Source organism: Larimichthys crocea, chromosome I, assembly GCF_000972845.2.
Source record: "Larimichthys crocea isolate SSNF chromosome I, L_crocea_2.0, whole genome shotgun sequence".
NCBI classification, from domain to species: Eukaryota; Metazoa; Chordata; class Actinopteri; family Sciaenidae; genus Larimichthys; species Larimichthys crocea.
Window position 1 is genome coordinate 29,083,687 of NC_040011.1, and position 22,300 is coordinate 29,105,986.

The 22,300-nt window shown below is 39.2% G+C and overlaps 1 long non-coding RNA gene across 1 annotated transcript in view; it reads right to left on the bottom strand.

Annotated features, from left to right (window-relative positions):
* Window positions 1-428: 428 nt before the first annotated feature.
* Window positions 429-22,300, bottom strand: part of LOC113746351 (uncharacterized) — a 36,230-nt gene continuing 14,358 nt past the window's right edge. The window contains exons 2-3 of the long non-coding RNA XR_003462783.1: window positions 9,561-9,784; window positions 429-5,320 (exon numbers count right to left, since the gene is read on the bottom strand). This is a non-coding gene — a long non-coding RNA (uncharacterized LOC113746351). The remainder of the gene's footprint in view (window positions 5,321-9,560; window positions 9,785-22,300) is intronic.

A 22,300-nucleotide genomic window follows, 5' to 3' on the forward strand; every position in this document is an offset into this window, starting at 1 on the left:
AATTAGTTTTGATTTATACTGTACATAATCTGCAGTATTATGTCCATTGAGTCAGCCATGAAGCTGCTACAGAGCTCTTCTTCAAGCATTAGAAATGTGTCCTCATACCAAATAAAATCTTTTTAGTGGTTCCACAATGTAAAGTTTGAGTGCAGCACGGCCCATTCTTCAACATATTGATGTAGTTTCAACACCTCTCACCCCTCGCTGACATGTATATAGAAGGCAGTCAATCAATCCTTTTGACTCTACGTTTTGGTCACAGCAAGTGGGTTTTGAAAGAAATCCTTAAAAAAAAACACACACACACACACAGGTAGTTTTCAGGCAGATTTATCAGTTTTCCCAATTACACAATTGTCCCACATTAAACTCAATCTCATTAGGAACTTTCAAAACATCATTGTAGATGTAACATTTGTATTTGATTTTTTCCTGGGTCACATTATCAATGTGTAATTTGGAATAAATAGAATTAATGAGTGTGGGTAAGCTGATACAATAAGAGCATGGCAAGAAACAGAGCCAAATAGCTTGACTCCATGGATCTGAAACCACCAACTGCTACATTATTATTATTTTTTTATTTTTACCATGAAAATAAACACAAAATCACATTAGCTGTGTACACCCTTCTCCTTCTGATAAGTACTGTATGTCATTGCTGCATATTTTTACCTATTCTCACACCGTGACAATTCTAAAATGTCAACATCTGATCATTTTGTAATGCGAGTACTCGATGATAGCTACACTCAATGCTCTGCTGCATTCTGCAGTGGTTAATGTGATGTTCAGTACTGATGTGTAGTACTCAGACTGGGCACTGTTGGCCCAACTCAAGTGCCCTAAAGACAGAAAATAATGCTTAAGGGCATGCCTAAGGGTTTTTACAGTGCTTACCAACATATGTGTACTGTCTAACAAGCTTGTGAACGCTGTATGAATTAAAAAAAAAGAAAAAGAAACCTTCAGGTTATCAGTGGTTTGTCAGAGTTTATGTTTTAAACATGACTTACTGCACTATCAGTGCCTCACAACGAAGGGCTGGATTACCTCGATGACCAATACTGGCATTTCTTTTAAGTACCGCTGTGATTAAAGTCTGGCATTTTCAGAAAGAGGTGTAGCCCCATGACCCACTCAGACATGTATGCATGATCCAAAGTGTATTGCAGAATAAGTTACACATCCACTAGACAACTATGATACATGCTAGCCTTACGATAAGACCAAAGAGAGTTAGTATACTGCACTGCACATGGCTTGATAAGTGTGATGTAGAGGGATTTGCGAGGGATTTGGATAGATGTGAGGACTGTATGTAATCTTTCTCGCCCTCCTTCAAATGAATCCTTTATTCCTTTAAGCCACATCTGATGGGACCTCAGCGGGCACTCAATCAAAACCTCTCTCTTTCTGCTTCACTCTCTCTGGGTGCAGAAAATTCATCCAAGACACCCCCCCCCCCCCCCCCCACAACACTGTTAGTGAAATAACCTACACATGCACCGTGCAGGATGTACTACTGCACGCATAAATATGCCTGACACAGTTGCTCTGTCTCTATCTTTTTTATCTCTCTCTCACATACACGCAAACAGTCACACTCTACAAACAGCCAGGTCATCATTTCCCTTCAGGTGTGGCCCTGATAGCAAATACTGTACTGTAGTTTCTAACTTCTCCCTCTCCCCCTGCTGTCTTTTCTCCTTACAAAACAGAGGCTGAACACTTGAGACTGACCTAATGTCAAGCTAAGGCAGAGAACAACAGTGAACGTGAATGATCTGAGACTTGAAAAGACGACTATTGGTTGGCTATGGCTTGTATACCATGTATTTGCAAGCTTTGTTGTTCAACCTTCAAATCACACGTTCTGTTTATGATTCATGAAGTTGGCTGCAAATGAAAAGGCGGGATATTCTTATATTTATGCCACTGCTTTGTTGTATTGCTCATGATCTTTAAACAACATATACAGGGGATTGCATGGTATAGATGAAGCATTTGGTCATAGATTAAGGTTTTTAAGGCCTGTTAGTATTTTAATTCAAACATGTTTTCTTATGAAGGAGGAAACTGAGCTGGTATTGGTTAATTTGATTTCTGTGACGTTTTTTTTTTTTCACAGTTCCTTCATTATTTGCATAATTCTGGCATCTATTCAAGTACATATAGGTTTTCTATTCGTCTATAAGCTGTCAGATTCATACGGTATTGCGGTAATGTATGCTGCTGACATCCTTTAAGCTCCCTCTCTTTACTAACATGTATAGCTTTATCTGGTCAATACTGCCTGGGGAAGAGCTTTAGCATGAAAAGCTCCACCTGTATGGACTGCGTAGGTATATTAAATTAAAATTAAATACTCTTGTGTTCCATGGCCCGATTGCGCATATATATTTTATTTAAGTTTTCAGGTACAAAGAAGCATCATTGCTCTCTGTGTAGTCACACATCACCTGACCTATCTCCACAATTTGAGAGCAGAGGGAAGGGGAGGATAATTAGGACTGAAATAGTTATTCAGGATGATACCCACAGCCTACTTCCTGTGAGCCACACCGCTCTCTGCATGTTCTTGACAAGGTCCTTTTGATATTCCAAATACACGTAATCAAGTGCAGTCTATAATTTTTGTTTGTGAAAGAGCTTTCACAGCCTTTGGATATTTAATGCATTGGCAAATGCGTGTTCCATTGCTCTTGTGGCAGCTGTACATAGTCATTAGGGCTTCACAATCAGAGACACAGTAAAGATAAACACTCAACGGTGCTTTAAAACAAGTGCTTTTCAGTCAGCCAATTGAATGGTGGGACGGACACCAGTTGCAGTGTAAAACTAAATTTGCAAAACCTATTCATTACCAGGTGGCCTAAAAGGCAGTTTGATATTGAAGGCCCCCAAAACAAGGGACCTCAGGTGTTCATTTATCTGTCCTAACACCTACCAGAGATTTTGGTGTTGATGAAAGGCTGTCTTCTTTGTTGATGTATACTAGTCTAATGGCCTTGATTATTTTGCAAGGAAAAATACAAGATCAATAAAATGAACAGATCTGATTGGAAATGTCTGACAGAATCCATCTCAACTTGATGTTTCAAGCTTTGGGGTGTCATTGCGGCTTAGTGGTCTTGCAACTAGCCTGATATGGAAATGTAGTTGCTGTTTCAGTTCGTTTCCAGCTCACCTGGACTGCATATCATTTATTGTCTCCCTTCACTGATCGGATAGGTGAGGTTGAGATAATTTAAGAAATTAATTAAAAAATGTAACAAGGGAACACCGACCTCTGTCACATCTCAGCAGGAGGGAGATTCATAAAGATTTTCTTAAAAAAACCCTGCTGGCATGAGAATACTAATGATGATAAGAGTCCTAAGACTGGCAGACCTAAAGTTCTGGGTAGTCAGGACAGCACATTCCTTTGTCCATGCTTTAGACACATCCATGTCCAAACGGATCATGGCTTTGAGTGGGTATGTTTTGAGTCTGCAAGCTGCTCTAGCTTTTATTTTTTTCTGAAGTGTCATGCAATGACCTTTTCAATAAAGCAGATAACCAACAGAGAAGAAGCCATCTTAAATGTTTTGCACCTGTGGTCATTTGCTCTGGGCACTGTCCTGCATTGTTATGTAGTTCAAATGTGGTGAGCAAGGGAATAGTTTTCAAAACAGACATATTAACTAGATAAGGGATGTTGAAAGCCAGAGCTTCCACCACTTGCTAAGTAATTGTTAAGTCAATAGTATTGATCAACCCCCTCACAAATATATTCAGTTTGTGCTATGAGCCATAAAATCTTACTTACAGTACTGCCCTTTAATTTTGTCATCTATTCATGGGAGAATTTGTCGTGCATGTTTGCACCTCTGTCCTAAGGCCTGAAAACAGAATGATTCATGGTATTTTCTATTTTATTTCTGTTTTATTTTACGTCGAAGGCTCAATGAATCATCATTTAACCACCGAAACCAAGTTGAGAGAGACAGTTCGAAAAATACCGCACAGTGTGAACCTGAACCATATGTTTTTGCAATTGTCTAAATCTGTAAGCATGTCTGTGACTGGGTTTATCTGCCTGTGTGCATTTAGTCTGTGTGTACAATAGTGCCTGTGTGTGTGTGTGTGTGTCTGAATATCTCCTGGTTGAGGAGCAGCTCCATGACTACTGCTCCCAGGGCAACAGAAGTGCAGACAAGGTAGAGAAGAATCTACAACACCTACACCCATCCGTGCAACACACACACATATCCACACACACTGAGCTGGAGACTTTTTTTTTTTCTTGCCTCTCTCTGCACCTGCTTTAAATGTTACCACTCGATTAAATGGACATTATCAGTTGTTATCAGTGCCACAGACGTGGGTGTAGGGCCGCACTCTGCCTCAAAGTTGGCTCAATATACCACTATCATCTCTTGGTAAAGGTGGATCACTGCAAAGAAGTCCACAATTAATTCAGATCTATTATAATCTCAGTCTATTACCAGTCCACTTGAGACTGGGAATCATGTGTCATAGCAGGTAACACCCTTTTAGATCTGTGAATTGAGTCACCAGTGTTTTATTATTAGTTATTGAGATAAAGTATCATGTTATAGATAATAATAATAATAATAATAATAATAATAATAATAATAATAATACATTTTATTTAAAAGCGCTGGTCTAGATACTCAAAGACACTGTACAACTAAATATTAAAAGCAATTTTAAAAAGGTGTGTTTTTGTTTTTTTACATCAACATTTTAGCTTCAGTTTTAATGTTGCAATTGCGTTTTTGTGTGTTTTTGTTAATATAAGACTAACGCTAATGCCACTGCATCAGTACTAATGTTAAGAGAGGCATTAACATCATCTATCCAATTTGTTAATAGTTTGCTAAAAAGACAACCTGCAGTATGACTTATATTTATGGACACTATTAGAATACACCTTCAAGACTTGCACTATTGATTTGCTCCCAATCAACCTCCGCTGCATACAAGACTTGTTCAGCCATGCACTGCGCCTGATCGTTCAGTCTCCCACATGGTAATGTTACAGCCAACTCTATACTCATTTGTGAAGTCTTTGTTCTTGTTTGATCCTTGCCTAATTGTGATCACCCTGTGTTCCAGGAAACCCCCCCGCCACTCACCTGCCACGTCCAGCCTTGTCTCGTCTCAACATCTGTACAACTGGACTCCTGCCATTCCCTACCCTGCACCATTCTGAATCCCCCATCACTGGATGTCCATCTGCACTGTTTGTATTTCTTATGCAACTGTTCTCCTTAACAGCAGGCCAGTGGTTAAATCTTCTTACAACTGCCTACGTAGAAAGACATTTTGGTTAAGCACTATGAACCGATAACGTTAAAAAACCTAATAAAAGGCTGAATTGTTGTCAGATGATGGGTGTTGACTGTGTTTCACGGTTGTATTTCACCCAGTGTTCTAATTCTTTGAAGACTGTGTACATACATGCAACCAAAGCCTGCTAAAGTGTGATTGGTCAGTGCTAAAAATGGACACAGCTTCAGATTCCAATCTGATATAGATTCCATATCTGTTTCTAGAGATTAGCCTGGGCCAACCTTAGTCTTTAAAAATGTAAAAAAAAAAAAATGAGGGCATAGAACAATATAAAGAAGCAAAGAATAAAACTTTAAATAAAACAATAAAAGACCATAACTTACAGTAACCATAAGTGGTTAGTGATTTTATATGTTGTTTGAAGTGCATAGACTGATCAAAACTGACCCCAAGATTTTAAAAACTAGACTTTACCGCTGAAGATATGGACCTATAGGAGCGGTCAGTAAATCAACGCACATTCTTTCGTAGAGTCACAATAATACGTTCTTTTATTGCTTAACAGTAACAGCAATATAAATAAAACTAATCTTAAAGAGAAAAACCCGCTTTGTCTCGAAATGCGGTTGAAAATTGTTTTTCCTTCCGCTCTCTAGCCAAACACACAGCTTACCTGTGCTCAGGTGACATCTACATATAGAGTTACCACCCCCTGACCTCATCATTGCATCATCATCATCATCATCATCATCATCATCATCATTTCAGAAATATCACATCAACATGATCAACAGTATTTCATTATGATCAACATAATTTTATACATAGGCATGATTACAAGTTACTCACATGAATATGATAAATATGATATACGTAAATCACAGATCAGTGTAATGCCTTCAACAGGACCCATTACACTGAGCAATCTTTGAAGCTATGCAATCGGAAGCATACAGTTGGATATTATCAGCAAAACAGTGATAATAAATACCTTTCAATTTAGTCATGCCACAGGAAAGAGCAGCAGTTTCAGAAATGTAGAGACCATCACACAGACTTTTATCCAAAAGATAGGAAGAGAATTAGTCCAGTCAGTAAATTCTTTTTTACTAGTACAATTAAGAATAATAGATATCTACAATTGAATTTCCACAGCTGAATATTAAGTTATTCCACAGAAGGTTATGACTTAAAGATTCATATTTTAATGTCTGATCTAAGAAGCTTAGAACTATCTCAATCAACCTGGTGGGCGTGAAAAGGTTTTATACATCAAAATTACTTCCATAAAAACCAGACTCGCCATCTAATTGAAACCTGCATTTATTTGTCCAAACCTGTTGCAACACCCATTAAGTAAAAGTGAATGGCACTTAGCTGGGGCTGGGCTTTTAATAGAAGCTTTACAGTAACTTAACTTACTTCCAGAACGATGCTGGAAAAAATAAAGTAATAAATAAAATAGAAACTTAAAGGAGGTTTAAAGTTTTGAAATAACTGCCCGTAGTTAGTCCTCTTACCCAAAAAGATGAGCAGTGGAGTGTGAGGAAAAAGAAAAATAAAGAAAACAAAACATTGGAGGCGCTGGATCCAGTGACGGGAATGGATCTCGGTTACTTTCCTGTTCAGGAATAAGAATAGATGATATGCACTTACCTACTTGTAGGTGCCGTTTGGCCCCTCTGAAACATAATTATAGTAGTGATAACAACAGAGCGCACGCTCTCTGTCCTCTTCTAACTCTTTCTCTTCTCTTTCTCTCAGTCTGTCTCTCACTTGTCTGTTCTCCAAGTTCCTCTCAACAACAGCCAGGCCAATTAAGAAATGGCTCTTGAAAGGGTAGCAATTATTCTTTTGCAAGACATACATGGCTCCTGCTTGCCTCCACACATTATTATCTCTCTGGTATCCTACAGTGAGGTGCCCAGCCAACCATTCACCACAACCCCTTACACTTCTGCCAGCCTCACTGCTTCTTCTCTCTATCTGGCTGTCTGCACTGATGAGGGCCAGACTGCATAGCATGGCCCAATGGCGAGCAGTGAAACACAAGATAATGGGTGGATTATTAAGGGAAACCCTGTTGAGAGAAAAGATTTTTTTGATATCTTTGCCACTGCCCACGCAACCTACATTCCATCTCTTTGGTTGTGTCCCCCAGCTTTTCCCCCAGTGATGATCCCTGGCTGCCACATGCAAATGAAAGACACTGCTGTGGGTTTAATGCTAATCAATACTGTGCAAATATTCATTTAAGGAGACGGCTGCCTGGCGAGAGAGGGGCCTTACCTACTTGAAATGCAAGGAGCTATGTTTTGTTCGGAGCACTGTCATAGACATGCGCATGCATACATGCGGTAAAACACGCACACAAAGAAATCAACCAGCAGAGAAATAGAAAATGGGATGGTAAAAACAGAGATAACAACTGAGGAGACCAAAAAGTGGAGGGGGTCGTGTGCTTTTAAATAACCATTCCACCTGTATAAATAATAGAAACCTCTCTCACTGTCATTACATAAGGCTTTTGTGTGAAAATTGTGTATTGCTGTACCCAAGAAGGAAGTGCAAATGGAAAAAGGCAAAAGGCTGTAGGTGCTACAGGCGTGGGCTCAATGTTGGCTCCATCATCCATAAAAGCACGTAAGTAGACACCTAAAGGGCTGGATTAAGCGCCCCACTGTGAGAAGAACACCATGGGACATGTAAAACAGCCTGTTAATATAACTTCAATCTCTGTGAGTCAATCACGTCGGATATTTGGGAGAGAGAATACTAATAGTACATTAACTCAAGCTGCTTAAATCAGACAGAAGTGATTAATTAAAAGCAGAGCCCATATCCAGATGTAAACAAAAGTGTTGGCCGGCGACCAAAAAAAAAAAAAAAAAAAAAAAAAATCAAGATGCAAGATTTTAATTTCCTCTCAAATTAATTGTCAGGTCTTTAAACATGTGGACCTAAATGTAATTCATTAACATTTTCTGATGCCTTCTTGGCTGAATCCTAAAAACTAAAATGCTAGTTATACACCAAGAAAAATCAAACTTATATAACTAATTTATATTATAACGATTAGACACATTTGATTTTCATTTAAACAAATACATAAACATAAATACATGTAATACAGCCATAGTGACTCTGTTTAGTGTGTTAGTGTGCTAGTATTTGCCTCTTAGCATCAAACATAATATAGCTGAAGCTGAGGGGAATGCCATTAGATTTGCAGGTATTTGCTTATAAACCAGAGTATTGAACAAATTGAAATTCTGACATAAAGTTAATGATAGTGCTGGATGAAAAGTCAGGGGATCACCAAAGTTATTACAATTCATCCTGAGGGGGACATGCCTGAACCAATTACATAGCAATTCATCCATAGTTGACAAGAAATTTCATTCAACTCCACGCCACCTCATGGTGGTGCTAGAGGAAAAGTCAGGGGATCACCAAAGTCAGGAGGATTCATCCTCTGGGGAGCATAAATGTCGGTACAAAATGTTGTGCCAGTTCATCAAGTGGGTGCTGATATATTACTGCAGAAGTGAAAAAGTTTTCCCTGCTGATGGTGAGAGATAAAATGTCAAGGGATCAAAGTCCGTATGATTCATCCTCTGGGGACAATGTCTGTACTAAATTTCATGACAGTCCATTTAATAGTTGTTCAGATATTTCAGTCTGGACTAAAGTGGTGGACCGACATGGCTTTCCCTAGAGTCACCCTGCGAGAGTGGCTAAAAATAAAACTTCTATCTGAAGAAAGATGTGCAGATTGACTTCTGGCATATGGACACATTTTCTCTGTAACACACTGTTATATGTTATTAGCACAGTGAGTTTAATTTACACGTAAACTATTTGAAGGATCAGCTCCAACTTGCACCTGTCTTCTGGTTGGCATCATTATTTGGCATCAGATTGTGGGTTTTTATTTTTATTTTAATACATATGGAGCCTTTCAATTTTCACAGAGCAGGTTTTATATACAGTATGGACATATACAAAGATGCAACAACTGTTTATTGTGATATGATTATGCCAGCAGGTGTATACAGCTTTAATTCACGTGGAAATCACACTTCTTATTTTATATTTCATATTTTGTCATCTTCTTTTGGTGTGAATCATGATCATTATTGGCTCGCTTTATGATACTTCCTGTGATGAGGAAAATGTGTTGGCGTTGAGAAGGTGTTTGCGTGTGGGTGGTGAAAGCCAGAATGAGGGTGGGGGTTTGAGTATGAGTAACTTACTCCTTTTCATTTCAAATTTGCCTTTTCTTTCAAGTTCCCTCCTCAGCAGACTCTTGTTTGGCCGCCTCACAGTCCCTGAGAGACGTTGTCCAATTGCCTGTCTGCTGTGGATGCCCACCCCCACACACACCTCACACACGCCTGCCTCTCCGGCCCGTCTACAGCAGCGCTCTATTGAGATGCCTTTCCTCTGAAGTAAGGCGTTGTGGCCACAGGATCTCACCCTAAAATAGAATCATTGAAAACAAAATAACAGCCAAACATTCCTTGTGCTGTCATTTACAATAGCCACACAGCTTGGCAGGGCCTTGTTATACAGTTCGCCCTCACCAATCGATACATGGCTTTCATCGTCGCTGTGCTGCCATGGTTGTACTGGAAATACATTTCTCCTCTTGCACCTCTCCATCCCTCTCTGTAACCCAATGCTTCATTTACTGTCTGTTTTTGTCTTTTTCATTCTCATTTTCGCTCACTGTCTCAGGGGGAAGCCTTCTTAAATAAACTGATTTTCCTCTTGCTGTCATTGGATAATATAAAAGCTACACAGGAGGACCACAAGATACTCAATCAATCAATGTTCTCTACAGCTCTAGTTATCTCTCCCAGAATTCATTTTCCCCTATGAAGGCCCCACTTAGATAATTGTTTATTATGAAGCCTAATGTGAGGATTGAATGCTACCAGCCAGCACAGCCACTTCTGACTGATGATGAAGACAGTTATCCAGTTAAGCACGTGAATGCAGCTACGACAGTGCCAATAAGAAAGGTCAGATCTAAATACATTACACAGAAAAACACAAGCACACACACACACACAGACAGAGAGAGCGAACAGAACAGAAATTGGGAGGCAGCAGCTAGAAGCTGTCACCAAGTATTTTAAATAAATGGGGGCCTCCTGCCCTGTCCAACGAGCCTGCTAATTGTATTTTCTCTTACTTGGTGGAGTTTGTCAGGCTTCATCAGTCTTCTGTGGCATGTATAAAATGACAGTCCACCTACTTGACATTGTGAATGGTAGTCAGGTCAGGGCCCCACTCTCCTTGGGGCCAAGAGGTTTGTTCAAACATTTTGCTTTGCCTCATTAATCCTCCCAGAAAATAGAAAGGCGAGACTTAGCCCTTCATTATTTTTGGCTAGGTGCCATACCCTTTGCATTATGTGAGGACGGACAAGACGTCTGTTCCCACAATTCAGCCCATGGGTATATACAGAAGGTGCTTGCAAAAAAACACCAAAAACAAAAGAAACAATGTGATCATTCTGGCTGAAGCCTTTTGATATTTCAAATGAAATCATGTAAAACTGAAAGTTAACCACGCCGTCAAGCAGAATCACACTGAATATCAAGCTGGACATGACGCAACATAACCCTTTGAGCAATTTACATTTTTGCAACTACGTGTTAAGTAATAGACCGATGCAACACTTCCATGGTCATGCTCCAAAAAGTGTTTCCTTTTTCAGCTGATTATTAAGCGGCATATTCCTTTGTGACATTTGGATCTGAATGTCTTCCGTTTGTCAAGGCTGGTGTAACCTTTTCCCTGTCAGTGCTTTAAGTGACATTTTTTTATCAACTGATGACTCTAACATATCAAGTATTTCTCTGACAATTCTCAGGACAACGAACAAAGGGAATCAAGTTTTTGGACACCTGGATGATTGTCAGTTGTTAGCATGTTCACAAATGATACATAATGGTGCAACAAATCACCGGGCCACGCTCTCATTCCGTGCGCTCAAATGTCAACGTAACACTGTGTGAATATAAACGCTTAACATTTAGTGGCAAATAATGGAATGTGGACGAGGCATTTGTAGTGCTGACATTTTAGACAGTGCTCATATGTGTTCTGGGGAAGCTGTAAAACAGCTAATGTGTTAGAAGGTCTCAGCGGCTTCCAATGCTGCTAAATTGGAGAGAAAAGCAGAAAGGGGAGTAAGGGAGTTGGAAAGCGGCACAAGGAAATGTGGAGGAAGGAGGAGGAAGAGGGAGAGAGAAAAGAAGAGATGAGTGTTTCTTTTTTTAAAATCCTCAGCTAAGAGAGAATTACACAGGAAGAAAAATTGCCATTGTCGCAGGCGGAGACAGTGGTAAATGGCGCGTCATTTTGCAGTAATTTACAAATCGCGGAGTGGAAACAAAATTAGATTAAGTGGGTCCGTTGAAATGGACCTGCTACACATCACTATTAATTATGTGGCTGTCAAGGGTAAAGATTATTTATTTTCATGGCAGAGAGTGAAATCATGTCGTAGGTGACTGCTTTGGGGTTTTTAGGAGAGTCATTTTTCATGTGCACATGCACCTCTAAACAGAACAACAGGGAAACATGGACATTCAATCAAAGGCTACTAATGTCTACATTATCGTTCAGGGCAATAAATGGCTTAACCTGAATTATGGGAAATAATAGGCTCCACCAATGTTGCAATGTCACTGCTGACATTAATGAGGGAGGAATTGTTTGCCGTACTTTGAATGGCCAGATAAATGTTGTATACTAAACAAAAGCTTGAACTGAGCATATGAATAAATGTTGTTCCTAATGTTCTGTGACATGATATAACTCACACACAGGATCCATCTCACGGCTACAGGAAGGACAACCAAGAGACACTGAAATGGCTTCATCAACATCCTGTTAACTAACACAAGCTATGAATGTACCCACAGACTTTTTAAACTGAAGGACACATGCTTGTATGTCTTAACTTGAAATTGTAAACTCAAAGATTTACTGAACTCTTTGCTCTTCACCATGTGTGCCTGTCTGCATCTCTGGAGAGTAGTCAGAAAGGAGTAGTCAAAAGGTCAAAACTATGTCAGAGCATACAATCTCATTCACAGTGCAGCTTCTCTACTGCAAATATTGTACAGTACCTGGAGTGCTGCCGAGAGCACACACACCCGTGGATATAGGTGAGTCGGTACTGCTATTCATCTTTTTATACGTTGGGGTCAAGGCAACACAGGATGTCAGAGTGTGCCTCTTGTTGGATGGATCAGAATAACAGAATGAACAAAGTATAGATAAATGACATAACATTTCAAATGCATCATTCTGTTTTTTATATATGTCTTAATATAATGTCATGAGGCAATATTGGATCGAAAATGGCTTTGATTGATGCAAGATCCCAGGGCACATCTAGCATGTACCTCTCTAGAAGTGCAAACAAACTAATATTCAGCTGCATTTTGTGAAAGAACACCCAAAATTACATTATTCTACTTTTAAAAATGATGAATGATTCCTGGTACGTACTTTTAAAGCTCCCTCTAGTCCAACAAAAGAGAGACAGAATCTTCTGTAACAGAAAGTAGACTGTTATGTGTCAGCATTATCAATAGACACAAGGGGATAACCAGATCGATCAGACACTGGTCAAAATACAGTAAATCAGTAAATAATGCACAACTGGAAGATTGGGATTCATTATTTTAAGTCAGTGTCACAAAAAACAATCAATGACACAAATGGCATTGACCTCTCCAATGCAGCAACCATGCAGAGGCAGAGCAGCAGTATACTGCAGGCTCCATTCCAATTTATATTTCCAGTATATATACATAGTATATTTGCAGTCTTCACTGTGATCACACATGATATTATCAGTAAACACAATTTTTTATGCTTACTATGTATGAATAGAGACACACAGACAGACATTCATTGGTGAACCTCATAGGGATGGCAGCTCAATTGGCGAACATAAAAATCCCTAACAAAAACTAAAAAGCCTCGCGTGTAAACATCCTGAGCAGAGAAAAGATCTGCAAATGAGCAGCTGTGGCCAGATGAGCTGCTGTCATCATCGGATGCCACGCTTCTTTTCTTTTTGATGTTTTTTTGAATTCCTTCCTGAATTCAGCACCAGGGATGGCAATAGAAAATGTTTGGTCAGTTCTCTTGGATAAATAGATAATGACAACTCTGATAACTCCTGATAACAACTCTGAAAGTCATCTGTCAGCAAACTTGGTGACCTCTGCTGTAACAGCTCAGGGCTACAAGTGTAGCTGTGGTAACCCTTTCTAAGTTATCCCAACTGCAGATTCTGTGGTCAGAAAATAAATAAATAAATAAATACCCATTGGAATGTCAATCAAGTAAAATAGTGAGTTGTGTTCTTGCTACCATAAAAAGTTTTGCTAAACAAGAATTCATCATTTATGATGAATGAAAACTAAAATATTTTGGAGAACTGTAAATGCCGCTTTCCAATAGTAGTGTTCCTTTAGAAAGTTATATTTCTATGATTATGAAGCTAAGCAGCAGCATGGAATTGCAAATGTTTGCACATCTTTTCACTTGAAGAATTCATTTTGAAAGCTGCTATTTTGACTTGTCACAGCAGGAAGAGCAGAGGTGTAATTAATAACATTAATGACTTAAGTATCCCAGGACCTGCTCTAAGAGGAATGCAGCCATCATTAATGTTCTTAAATACACATGTGCTTTTCCTGCTATGACATGTCAAAATGTCGGCTGTGAAAACATTATTTACACCTTATCTCTGTTGAAAGAGAAGACGTGCGCAAATTAAAAATTTCTCAATTTCTCTCAGTCTCAAACAAGCCGCTGTGCGCTCAGGAGAAATGCCTGAGCAGAGCAGTAGATCTCGTTTTGAATAAAATTTATATACAGTACAGTGTTTCTTTTTTACATAGTCACATAAATTTTGCATTGTGCATTACACTTTCTTGCAGCCACAATGTGGTAGCTACACACGACTTGCTTTGTGGCCTTCACAGGCCCAGTCATCAGACATCAGCGTTAGCTGATAGGGTAAGCCCCCCACTCCATTCTCCATCTGCTTGGCAGGCTGTCCCCAAATCATTAGGCCCCTGCATGGGTACCCAGCTGGGGGGTTGGAGGGGGGACAGGGCTGGCCCCAGTACGCCTGGCATTGGCCATCCAGAGGGGGGCATCTGGCAAGGCAGCACCCCGGGTCAGGCTATCTAAGGAAGGAGCACATCAGTGGACACTTCATGGATGGCTCACTGTCTGTCCCTGGCAGCTTGTCATTTGTCACTGTTGAACAGAGATTTCAGGTGGGAACGTGATTAATTTCGCTTTACCATTCTCAGAAATAAGCTCTATAAATCATCCTAAGCTCGGCTTGTGTGAAGGTTTTCGTTGCCCATCTGACAAATCTTTACCCGTTCCCTCTGCCCCGCGCCTCGTTTCGCCTCTGAGGTTGCAGCAAAAGAAAGTGTGCGTCAAATAGACAGCTCCGTGATGAGAAGTGTCCAGTTGAAGACGGAGTTAAAGAAAAGAGAGACAGATACACACGTGCACACACATATATATATGATATATTTCTATATGACGCATTTACAAAGTAAGACAGAGTGATATCATGTACATGTCATCAACAAATATTAACACCTCCTCTGTCAATCTAATCCTCACACATCAGACCATCTGTCCTTTTGGAATGAATGACAGGAGTAGAGAGAGGCTAAGACAGGATCAAATGGAACATGCTGATGATGTGGACCTGTCAGTGGAGGGCGTGGATGTAGGGGGTTCTAGTTTATTACCAGAGCCACAGAACACATCACATCTAATATGTCAGAGGTAATAAGGACACTCTGGTGATAGGTGGCAGACTGCCAGCATGTCAGACAGGCACCCTGTTATGAAAGGCTTTTCTATTAATTTTACAGATGTGCTGCTGTTTTGTGAGTGATTTAACTGCTCTTTAACAAGACTTCCTCCCCCCTTTCACTGTGTCTCACTGGCTTTTCTAACTTTGAAAAGGGTGAGTTCGTTGGAGGGTTCAACACGCGCATTCAAAAAGAAGAGGAGTGCAGATCTCACAAAGGAGTAAAGCCAGATTTGTCTTTTGATCTACCGAAAGTGATGAAAAAAAAGTGGATGAAAAAATGTTAAAAAAAATAAAAAAAATCATCACTTGAGGTCGTAACTTAAAAAGGTACAATTTTGCATCTTTCTGCAATACTTTTTTCCTGAGTAGTATTTTTATTTTTTTTTACACTCGTAATTGATGTCTACATCGCTGTGGAAATTACTCAACCTCCCATGAGATTTTTTTCCCCCTTCTTTAACCTCCTGATACCAATCTTTTTTAATTAAGTAATGGCTTTCAAATGAATCTCAGATCATGTGTGAGAGAAGACACTTATCCTTAAAAGTATCTCAGGCTTGATGGATTAATTCAGGAGGAAGTGGGCCATGTGTCCCGCACATTAACAATCTCTCCATTGCTGTTAAGAAGAGGTATAATGGGGCATTATATGTAGGAAGAGCCGCAGCAGAAGCAGTCACCGATTCTCCCTGTGATGGCATAAAAAAAAATAAAAAAAAATTCATTGACAGTCACAGATAAGGTGTGTAATGTATACTGCACAGTAGTTACCTGCAGTTACAATGACTTCACGTGCACATCTGCTTCCAACAAAAGAAGTCAGTCCACTTTGAGCTGTGCCGAAATCCATATTCACCCTAACAATGCCGCTCTCGACTCCCTGGTGAGCTTAACAAATGCCACACAATCAGCCCTCTCCAGCCTTTGGCTATGCCCACAACATTTATTCCTGCACTAAACCAAGCGAGGCCAATCGATTGGCCTATACCGTGGTCAGAGCCTCCGTCAAAACGAAATACCGTCCCGGTTTCCCTTTCCAAAAAAAAAAAAGAAAAGAAAAGGAAAAAAGAACATGAAAAAGAAATCACATTTACAGCACAGAAAGAAGAAAGGGTAGAGGAGGTGGTGAAAAAGATGAGAGTGAAATAAAAGATTCTTTTGCTGCACAAAAGATCTGAGTGTTTCCACTTCCATTTCCTGATCTTCAGCTTTTCTTTCTCTCTGGCGTGCCAGGGTGCAGAAGCCAGATTGCATGACTAAATAGTCATGTAGAGCTTACTCTATTTGATATTTATATTCCCATTGAAGTGTTCTTGTTCCTGAAGTTTTAATTGGGTGCTAATAAATAAATCATCTAGTCTCTTCCTCAACAGATGTGCAAGTGAGCGTTATGCTGCATAATATCTGTCTGCTGTGCAGGTGTGTGTGCTTGCCTCATGTCACTGGTGCATAGGATGAGATGTACCAGCCAGGCCCCCTTAATCTGTTGTGCTGTGGCTCAGTGAAAGACTACATAACAAACAGAGGGATATGACAGAACCTGGAAATGAATTTCTGTTCGCTATGGCCCATTTTATGTGGGAAAATGCTTCACATCTGTGAAAGTTTATTTGTGATACTGAAGGGCTTAGGTGCACATACTCACTTTGACTCAAATTTGACAGTTTGCCGTTGCATTAAATCGGCTTTTTAACCAATTAGCCTTACAAATGTCACAATGCATTTGTAACGTCTAGGAGAAGTGGCCTACAGATCAAAAAATAAATTATATACTGTAATACTACCAGTGCATTGCTTGGATAGGCAGAGTGAAAAACCTAATATATCATGTAAATAAACAGCTTTTCCAGGCGTATGAAAAATAAAACCTCCCACATCTCTGTCTGCAACTACAGATAAGATCAACATGCTCATTGTTTTTTTTTTTCAAAAATAAATGTGTTATCAGCAACATGCTAAAGAAGGGTTACTATAAAGGACAGGCTCAGATTTTCAAGTCTTTCTTAATGAAATACCCACATGTATTGTTTGACTCTGCATTAAACTGGGCCTTCTTACCAATTTGCATTACAAATATCACAGTGCATATTGACATAATGTTTAGTTATGTTGTGTTGGTGCAAGAGTACTGGCCACTAGGTCTAAAAGGAAATGATATACTGTAATGCACCATTTGAATAGGCACAGTGTGAAACCGACAATACTCTTTCCCCCTCACTTCTTACAGTGTAGTTTCATGGACTTTTTCAATGTACTTTGGCAGAATGTCATCCATTGAAGAAATTCCTGTGAGGTACAAACCTCCTGTGCAAAATGTAATATTAGGTAACAGTACATTTAGCAGAGCTATTGTACTAAAGTATGGTCTTGGACTAAAGTCCAGACCTGAGACATTTTTTCTATGGTCTTGTACTCGTTGGTATTTGCACATGGACTTGTCTTGGACTTGGCCATTAGCCTCAGCAAATATTCTAGTTAGAGAGAAGCTAGGAGCCATGATTTATTTTCATAATTTATTTTTATTTAAGCTGTTCACGCATTAGACAGTGGGGAGACGGGAGGGTGTCTGAGTTTAAAACAGCTCGGTAAATAACTCTGTGTAATGAATGGGAATGCACACAAAAGGGACCTTTTGTTTGAAAATGTGACTTTATTATTATTATTATTATTATTTATCTGCATATAGAACGTTATTGTTACACCATAAAGCCATCTACAATTTTGAGTCAAGTGTGAAAAAGCTATACTTAAAGTAAACAGTATTACCTGCTTTGATCTTACACTGTGGTTACATTGTGCTTGTTTGTTCATCATTGCAAATAAAAATGCATGATGATCATCTTGAGATATATAGGATATACTGTAGCCTTACAAAAATTATAAGAGGTCTTGTTTTTGGTTCCGTCTCGGTCGTGACTCTGTCTCTTTCATTTTGCTTGGTCTCGATTAGTGCTGGTCTTGTACCCAACAAAGGTAGTCTTGACTACAGCACTAGTGTTTCGCACAACATTCCTGAGTGTTTCCATGATGAGCAGAGGGAAAGATACTGGTGCATAGGTTGTTGCCGAACAAAACACTGGCAAGACACCCTAGACACAACTGCCAGGATGGATACCCACTTCATTTGTCTTATTCAGAGAGTTAAAGCTGCTTTTTTATTTAGGCTTTAAATGTACAATAGCTCTACAACATAACACTCAGGCTGGAGTTAATCTTACTAAGGCTGGAAAGCAAACAAAATACAAAGAAAAGAACCTATTGCTTCCTCCCTACCATAATCCCTACTTGGTACAATCCAGACTGCCGGTAGCAGGTTGAGCAGGGGGCATGTGCATTCATGACAGCACCATCCTGATCCAGGAACTGGACATCGGAGGAATCAGAGTAGTTTTCGTAGTTTGTGGTGCAAAGGATTTCAGACTTGTACTTCTTACATGATGGACACTACAGTGGATGTTTCAGAAGAACTGAGGTCCAAATGGATGTGAAAAAAGTTGTCAGTTACAACTTTGTTGTCAGTTGCCAGTTATACAAGTTACTAGCTTGATTCCATCCAAAATGAAAATGAAAATATCAGTGAACGTTGGTTTACATCTATTGCCATTATGTGATTATTCTGAGTTGTTTTATTGAGATAAGCATTAAGTGGAACAAATTCTCAGAAAAAAAAGATCATACTTTTACATTAGTATATTACAGAGGGATGGTAGTGATGCAGAACTTTATCAACCTTTTCTAATAAGAAACTTGAAATTATAATAAGTCTAAGTTAGTATCATACATTTCTGTATGAAGGCACCACTTTAACTAAAGACTATTTTAAATATAAACCACCAACACCATGTACTGACATACAAATAGTATAGTTATTGTATCTAAAAAGACCTGAAGCGAGGTAGTGAGAATTGAATTCAACACCCGTCAGTGTAACATAATTTAATTTGAACCCAAAAACCTCTGCTTAGCTAGATGTAGTTACACTCTTTGTAAATTAACAAAATGTTTTATACAGTCCCAGGGGTGCTGTGGCTTTTAATAACTTATGTTCAATTTAAGAGCTCTCCACACCCATGGTGCACCCACACTCGTGTTTTCACTTAAGAGTGTTTGGCTTAATGAGATCTCATCTCCGGACCGTGTAGGTGTGTTTGATCTGACTCGTGATGGCACCATTGCACCTGTTACATCTAAAAAATAAACACATACCTTAATTTTCATAGCATTTTTTTTTAAATGACAACTTTACACCTGTGTAGGAGTGTGTCGAAAGGATCACACATTTTATTGCACAGCTCATTTAAATGACAATTAATATAACAAAGCAAAAAAAAAAAAAAGGGATGATACAAAGAAAAAAAATTAAAAAGGGAGATACTGTTTGGGGAGATTTGTTTTTATCAATGAGTGCTGATATATATAATTTAGTCTTTTTTTCAGCTAAGATATGGCACTCACACTGGTGATTTTGGTACAATAAGTGGATATTTTCTGATTCACAGCTCTAAGATGCGCTGTACATTCAGCCACTCAATTATCAATTAAAATGTTTGCAATCCCACAAAGCCACGGGTTCAAGATATTAGTTTTAATTAGTTTAAAGCGCTCTGAATTTGAGGCTTATGGATGTGTTTGTAGAAAGAGATTTTTCTGGCCAAAATTAGCTGGAACAACACAACAGCAAATTGTTCTTATTCACTTGTTTTTGAGTGATATTCACTTGGAAGTTATGCAAAGACATGTATCTGTTGTTTGTTAATATGCCTAGTTTTCAGTTCAGGGGCATGTCAGAGTTTATGAAATTCAGTCAATGAATTACTTTTCTGAACATAAAATGCAGTCACAACAAACTAAGCCAACCATGAGTCGAGACTGTACTGGTTCCTTAGAGAAACTCTAATGGTTGGCCTGGTCTGTTTGAAATCTCAACCTCATGGGTGTCGATTAGCTCAGTTGGTGGAGCATCTGCCCCATGTACAAAGGTCAGTCCTTGCTGTAATGGCCCAGGGTTCGACTCTGACCTGCGGCTCTTTGTCATTCCCCATCTCTCTCTCCCCACATTCCTGTCACTCTTCAGCTGTCTCTATCCAATAAACTTGCAAAGGCCAAAAAAATATCTTAAAAAGAAAGAAATCTCAACCTCATACGAAACATACTTTTTTATCAATATATCCAAAATGTTTTCAAAAGAATTGAGTGTAGCTGCAATGTGATTGTATCTAATAATGTTTTTCTGTAACTATTAAAATAAACAGAACGGGAATGACATACTGCCTTGTCTCACAGCTGTTATTGGAGAAAGAGCACAAGGGACCAGTAACATTTCTAACTAAAGATGATAAAAAGTCCAAAGCAAGAACAGGCGAATCCACTGCACATATTAGTTTATATGGACATCTAGATTTACCAGTCCCAAGAGTATACACATTGCATGTATTAGTGTATCTAATAAGTCTTGATTTACCATTCCCCAAGAGAGAACACAACTCATACCACTTAATGTGTTACACACACACTTTAGTGACTCAAATTATATCCATTCATTTTTGTCTGAGTATATGTATGGAGAGCCACATAGAAAAAAAAAATAAAAACTTCTTTTCCAGAAGTAATAACACCATCAACAACACACTGACTTCTGTGAATACAGTCATAAAACTGTATGCTAAAGATTCAGCCTTGGCGTTCATGCGTTTAAGTAAGTAGTAGTTTTCCCTGTCAGGGCTTGACAAAAGACGCTGAAGAAGCTGAAAGGCCACGGTCAACTCAGACGTGTCTGTAATACCAGCACGACAATGAGGACTGAATGCTGTAGAAGGTTCTAGGCAGCAAAGATGACAACCAAAACTACTTCAGAAAAGACCTTTGCTGAATTTTATAAATATGGACAAAATCAAGGTAGTGTATGCTGCTCTGCAGGACAGTTGTCACGATACCAAAATAAGTACTCACGATACTATACCAGACAAAGTATCATGGTTCCGGGTATTATCGCGATACTGCAGCCTTTTTTTATTATTATTATTTTTATGAACTGCAATGTATTTGTACAAGTTATAAATACTTAATAATGTTTGGTGCAGGATAAACATAATACTGGTGAAGTAAGAATTAGACTGAAACAAGTTTGAAACAACGAGTTTGTTTTTTTTGAGCAAAATTAGTGGTGCCACTGACGACGATACCGCGGCAGACTCGGCGCTCGGGCCCGGTGCTTCTGCCATGGCGAGTGTGTTGTCTCGTGTTTGTGACTGTAAGCCGTGCACGCGTCTGGGCGAGACAGAACTTTAGCTTGTTGTTTGTTTTGAAGCGAATTTCTATCGAAGCGGAGCTGTCTTCGTGGAGTTCATTCTTGCTGGCAGAAACACTCAACACAACCACACCAATCAGCTAACAGACGGGCGGACCCAGCGTGCGGAAACAGCCTATCATATCCCTGTTCATTCTCTAGGGACTGTTTTGTAGATAGAGTCCCTAGAGAATGAACCCTCAAACTGTGGTTATTTCTCCCAACTCTTCTTCTTGTGCCACCACAAGGCTAACTCTTTTTGTGGTGAAATAACCTAGTAACTAACACTGTTTAGCTTGCAGTGTGGTTGGATAGACATTTCCCTTTTCTGACATGGATTAAAATATGGAAATGAGGCCCCATCAAAGTTTTCGGAAAGTAATTAATTTTGAGGGAATTAACTTCTCAAACTTATATTACACTGTAGCAGGAAAACATAATGAACAATCTAATGAGACCGTTCTTGTCTTCTGGCATTTTTATAGTAAAATGTTAGTCTGCATAGACAAATGAGCAAAGAAAAAGCTCTCTCTGTCTGTGTGTTAACATGTGGGCAAGTGCTTGTGTATGTTTTGAACAGAAAACATACACAGGCTATATGTTTTTATGTATAATCTTTCTGTTTTTGTGTGCCAATGGAGTTGCATGCAAATATGTTCTTTTGAGCCATCATGGACAATTGTGTTACTTTTGAATGCCTTCTTTTGAGTTCATGGGCCTTCATTTGTGTGTAACCCCATGTGTGTAGGTGGAATTGTAAAATGTAAGAATTGTATTTCTTCTGGTAAAGGCATCCTGCCAACCAGAATCCAGGAGGGCTGAGGGCG